Genomic DNA, 6027 nt, shown 5'->3' on the forward strand with positions numbered 1-6027 from the left:
AAACATAGGATAATAAATCTAAAAAAATTAAAGATTTAATTTTGTTCTTTAGAATATCATATATTAAAATTTATTAATTCATTGTGTACTGGTACTATTTTTTTTTTAATTGAAATTATCTATAAGTTTTGCTCATGAGTATTTTTATACATAATATGATTCACTATATGATGAAACTTACCCATGGTAGGAAGGACATCATCGACATTGTAAGTTAGAGGCTCTGCATATATCCCCATCGCAAACTATAATCGCGAACTAACTTGTCCTTACTACTCTTCTCAATTAATAAGTTTCACCATTACAATTATTATACTTTTTAAACATTATGAATCTTATTATTTGTGAATAATACAGACGTTTTTCCTTCACTTCTTCACAGACAATTTTTTAATGCGTAGCTAGGAGGGGAACATGGGACGGTAGTGGGTAACTCCTTGAATTTTTCTAGACCAACAACCAGACGATCAGTCGTTTGCTTGCTCTACAGAGACAGTCTTCGTGAGGAAACTATGTTGTGGTCTGTTACAACCTCACTCCCTCACTTTAAAAATCTAGGAGAGTTTTCAAGTAATTCTTTCGCTAGTCCTTTATTTTTCAATCGAAAATGCTAAATTTATTTGCTACCACACTCGTTTTCGGGTTTAAACAAACAACATAAATTATAAAAAAATAAAAACCTTTAAAATCTCATTCCTTCATTTTTTCAAAATTTTCAATAATCAGAAAGTGAATAACTCTATCATTGCATTAATATTAAACTGTTTTGAAAGATAATTTCTTCTTTAGAAAACTTTTTTTTTTACCTTCCAAAAACCATGTTTTTATTTTCCCACTCAAAAATATCCACTCTTTCCATTTTCATTTTTGCATTTGTTCATCATTTTTTAAAATCATAATTAAAGGTATTCCTACGTGGCTACTACATGAAAAGTGAAGGTGAAGGTACTATGCTAATAAGTAGGTATGAATTTTTGTAGCTCAAAATTATAGCTTGTTATTGAGATTTTCGGAAGAGATTTCTGCGTATCTTCAGATATTGATTCCAATAGTCTATTCTTAGTATAAGTTTTTGATTCATGCTCTGTTTTGATACCTTCAAAATCTATTTCGCGGTTCAGATTTTTGTGATAATTTAACAAGGCTGTTATTGTTTTAGAATTGGGTCTTAATATGCTATTGTGGTTGTAAATGCGTATTTTTATGTCAGTGAATGTCAAAACTAAATAGGATCTATAATAAATATTAAGTGGTATATGATATATTAAATTCATTTGATTATGTATAGGTTTGGGTCTTTTTTTCCGAATATATTTATAATAGGGTATCTAGGTTATTTAGGCTGTCTATTTAATGTTTAAAGATGAAGGGCTTATCAAATCAAAGTAAATTAAAATTAAGATCTGTACCACTACAACCCATGGAGGGTCAAGGGTTCTGTCCTTTCTAAGGAAGTACTGTTACTAGACCAACGGTTGTGTCAGAATCACGCTCGACCGCCAGATTTTTTACCCAACTAAGGGTACCCAATATAGGAGGCTGGGTGGACCTCAGATTAGAACTCGGGTCCTTGGAGTTGATAGTATCGCGCCTTACCACGGTGCTACCGCGCTCCCGAAATCAAACAAAGGGTGTAATTGCAAAACTCACATGCTTCACTACACATAATTTAAGAGAAAACTTGAGAAGCCTGTAATTTTATAAGATTCCAGTGTCTCAATGAGAATAAACGATTATAATACTCACGATCTTGTAATGATATTGTGAACATTTTGTTTTTAATATTTTAATCTTTTTGTTTTTATTGAATATTTGGCTCTGGAGAAGATGAACCCCTGAATTTAAGAGTGTGTACAAATTGGCATTCAGGGCATGAAACATAGGAATAATTGAGGCTATAGGGTCGTAATGGTTAAAATTAAGAAGTTATTGATTATTCGTTAATAATCAACGAATTCCTATTATACAATTATTATGGGTATTAATGTAATATATCAATAAATAAAAATAAGTCCTTGAAAATTTTTTTTTAGAATTAGTAAAATGTACTTACGTTATATACTAAAAAAAGATATAGACAAATGCTTGCTATGTTATAAATCACTACACTTTTCACTACTTTTAATTAGGAATGGTCATATTTCCTTTTAAATATACAATGTGAATTAAAAGTGGTCGGCCGTTTGAGTAAGAATATACTAATATTAAAAATTGCAAACAAATTAATAAAACCAATAATAATGATTTAATCTCAGCCTGCTCTATAGAAAATAATATTTAGTCACCCTAGTATTAGTCTTTCCAAAAAATATTAATACAAAAATATACCTTTGAATTCACCTCTGCTTTTCATGGTTTGTTTTACACCCTGATCTGAAACGACCTAAGTCATGTCATAAAATCTAGGGGTCAGAAAATTTAAGACAATAACATTTTTTATGAAAACAACAGTTAATTTTTGCAGCTAATACACGAATGAATGAATTAATGAATGGATGAAATGAAATTTTATTCTGCAATACATTGCCTCCTAAGAACAATTATAATGAACATTTTATAAATCCTTACACATTAACTTTAATACGTTTTCATGATCTTTTTTTACATTTTTTTAAACTATTTTTTTAAAAATGATTACGAAAAATGAATAAAAAAATTCAATCCAACATTTAAGTACTATCAAGACACTGGATAGAACCGATTTAATGACTGAAAAAACAAAACGTCAATTGAATCTGTAAAGGAATTCAAATGCCACTTGGCATTCATACCCTCGTGCATCTTTCAAGGGGTCCATTAGTGTGCTATTGACAGACGTGCTTTCCCCTCTGCCCTGACAACTGCGATCCGATAACTTAAAATGAAGGCTGAAATATGCAAATCAGTACACGCATCAGGAGGGAGTTAGTGAATTCCCATTGCTTTACACGGATCTCAAACCCATAACAATGCCCTCTTGTGTCTAGTCAAGCAACAGCAGTTGACATTAGTTTATCCGCCTCTGTTAACGGAATTACAAGCCCAATTTGTATAATGAATACTGATATTATTTAAGTATTACTTGATATGAACATGTCTTTTATATTTTTTTATAACAGTATTTTTTTTTTACATACGTACTTATGTATTGTAATGGGATACGTAAAAATTACAAAGCCCAGAAATAATACTGGTTGTTTTAACTTGTGCAACATCGTGCAATAACAAAATAAAATTCTGGATAAAATACTCCAATAATTAACTGTGCAATTTATAATACTAATATGTGTATGAAGCTACGAAGTGAGAAAGTTACAAATTAACAATTACAATTGCAAGTTACATTACATTACAAGTTACAAATTAACAATTACATAATTAAAATTAAAATTACATATTTACAATTACTATCTACATTTTACAAAGTTGCAATTAGATTTGACGTAGTTAGTAAATTACTATATTAAATTTTGCATCAACTTATCAACGCTGGACAGTTAGACTATATGTGATCATAAATAATAATGATTTTTCATTATTCACGATTTTTGGATGTTCTCTCAACATCTCCTGTAAATCTGAAGAGAACCGGTGTGGTTCGTGAGCAATACATTCAGTGAGAATATGCCTAACGGTGAGATCGTTTCCGCAGTAGCGACACATCGGTGTATTTTCTTTTTTTTTATGAGATGAACATGGGGCAGTCGAGTATGGCCTATCGGAAGACGGGTTAATACTACATCTTCTCTCCGTAGCAGATTCAAGTTTCTGATTTGACGTTTCACTGTTAGTTGGACCATTCTTAACTTGTTGTCTCTCATGATGAACCATTCATCTTGCCATCCAATTTATTTGATCTATGAAATAACATCTTTGCATATTGATGATGTTTCGACTTGACCAATCCTTATAGCTACCAGAAACAAACAGCGTTTATGACCTTGGACGTTTTACGGTATTAAACAAAATAAAACGAAAGAAAGCTAATCTAAGCTTGTTTGAAACAAAATTAAAACACAATATACATGCAAAAATAACAAAAAAAAAAAACTACTTTGTTTTGAAACCTAAAATTTTATCCATAATTGAAGAGTTTAGTTGGAACTTACTGTATTTAAGTTTTTTTTTTTGATAAGAAAGACCGAAAAACTCAATTTCAAATTTATTAGATTTTACTGTATATATAACCTTTTCAATTTCTTGAGACTGATTATTATGAATGGGCTGAAATGTTGAACTTTTAAAGAAATGAAATATGTTTTTAGAGTTACATTAGATATAATTTATATTATTTAAACAAATTGGATTTAACATTTCATGGTTATTTTTCAATTTAATTAAATCGGGGACAAAATAATACCTACACTAAAATTTTTAAACATAAATTTGTTAACTTGATTTAGGTATATTCAATAAAAAATTTAATCATTATTTTCTTTGTAATGAATATAATTTAAGCTTAAAAACTTAAATTTTAATTTTTCAATACATCCCACCAAATTACATTTACGCTTTGTCGTAAACCCATGACCTCTTGCCCCACAGTATCCTTTAATAATACCCCACTTATTCCTGTCGAACTGATCCGTTACATAGGACAACACCTGGACAAGCGACTGACATGAAATCCTCATACAAGACTGAAAAGACAGGAGACTGCTCATCGATTCCGACTATTACAAGATTTACTAGACAAACGGTCTAAACTGCCAATCCATTTTAAAAGACTGATCTATATGACAATTGTAAGGCCTATCTGAACATACGGACTTTTAGCTTTGTAGCTCAACTAAACCATCAAATTCCTCCCGAATCCAATCTTTACAGTCCAAAATCCTTCGTAAAATCCTTAATGCTCCTTACTTTGTCAGGAATCAAGTCATCCATCTGGACCTCAGTATCTCATATGTTGCCGATTTGGCCAGAACCAGATACTAATCCTTCCATGATAAACTTCCCAACCACCCAAATCCACTTGTTTCTAACCTGGTTCTCCATCATCGCCTTATAATCCTTCTAGGTGTCTGAAAATAAGATGGCCTCGAGATCTTCTCTAGAAATGTTATTGGAGTTCTATAAATGGGTAGATTCTCTAAATGTTTGTATCATGTCACTATGTCACCTACAGCAAATTTACTTGTTGTATATATTTTATACAGTTGTAAATAAGAATAAATAAATTATTTTTAAAAAAAATGTATTTCTTGTTTGAGTTTCAACGTGTTTTCCTAGAAAAGGATTTCTGTTTATCTCTATATCACAACAGTTACCAGGCCTAACTAGAACGAATTCCGGAGATAGAAATAATTGAGTTCGTGAATTATTTAATTGGATATTGATTTTTAGTTTGAAGGCAATATTTATTTAAAATCTTTTATGAATCACAGACGAATTTGTAAATTTAAACAAAGAAAAATCTATATAAAAAATAATCTGTCGAGGTTTATCTGTATTACCCTAGGATTATCTAGGGAACAAATGATAAAATTGCATGAAAATCCAGCTTATATATATATATATATATAGTTGATATTATTAAAATATACATATAACTGAATAATATATATATATATATATATATAATTCAGTTATATGTATATTTTAATAATATCAACTTCTACAATATCACTGTTAGATTAGTTCTACAACAATTATTAGGGTTAGTACGTAGTCCGTATTTATCTTCTATCGTTGATTTATCTACTTGTATTTATGAACTAATACTAGCTTTCATTATGAAACATGACCCTATTGTATAGTGGGAGTAGGTACGAATATTAAACTTCTATTCATCTGTGCATACCCATTATTTAAAAAAAACGGTATTAAACATTAAACAGAAACTGAATGTACTAAAAGAGAGAATTTCCATATCATAAAATTATTATTATATGTTTCTATTTAAATATGTAACTGATCTTTTCACTGGAAAAAAAAATGCTTTAAAAGTTTGACCATTAGATATTTTTTCCATGATTTGCGGGATCTTTTTTTGTACCTCGTAAGACTTATTAAAGATAAAACTATTTTTTGGCTGAGAGCCTTATT

This window comes from Halyomorpha halys, unplaced genomic scaffold (genome assembly GCF_000696795.3).
Source record: "Halyomorpha halys isolate HHAL.00 unplaced genomic scaffold, Hhal_1.1 Scaffold1446.1, whole genome shotgun sequence".
In the NCBI taxonomy this organism is placed as follows: domain Eukaryota; kingdom Metazoa; phylum Arthropoda; class Insecta; order Hemiptera; family Pentatomidae; genus Halyomorpha; species Halyomorpha halys.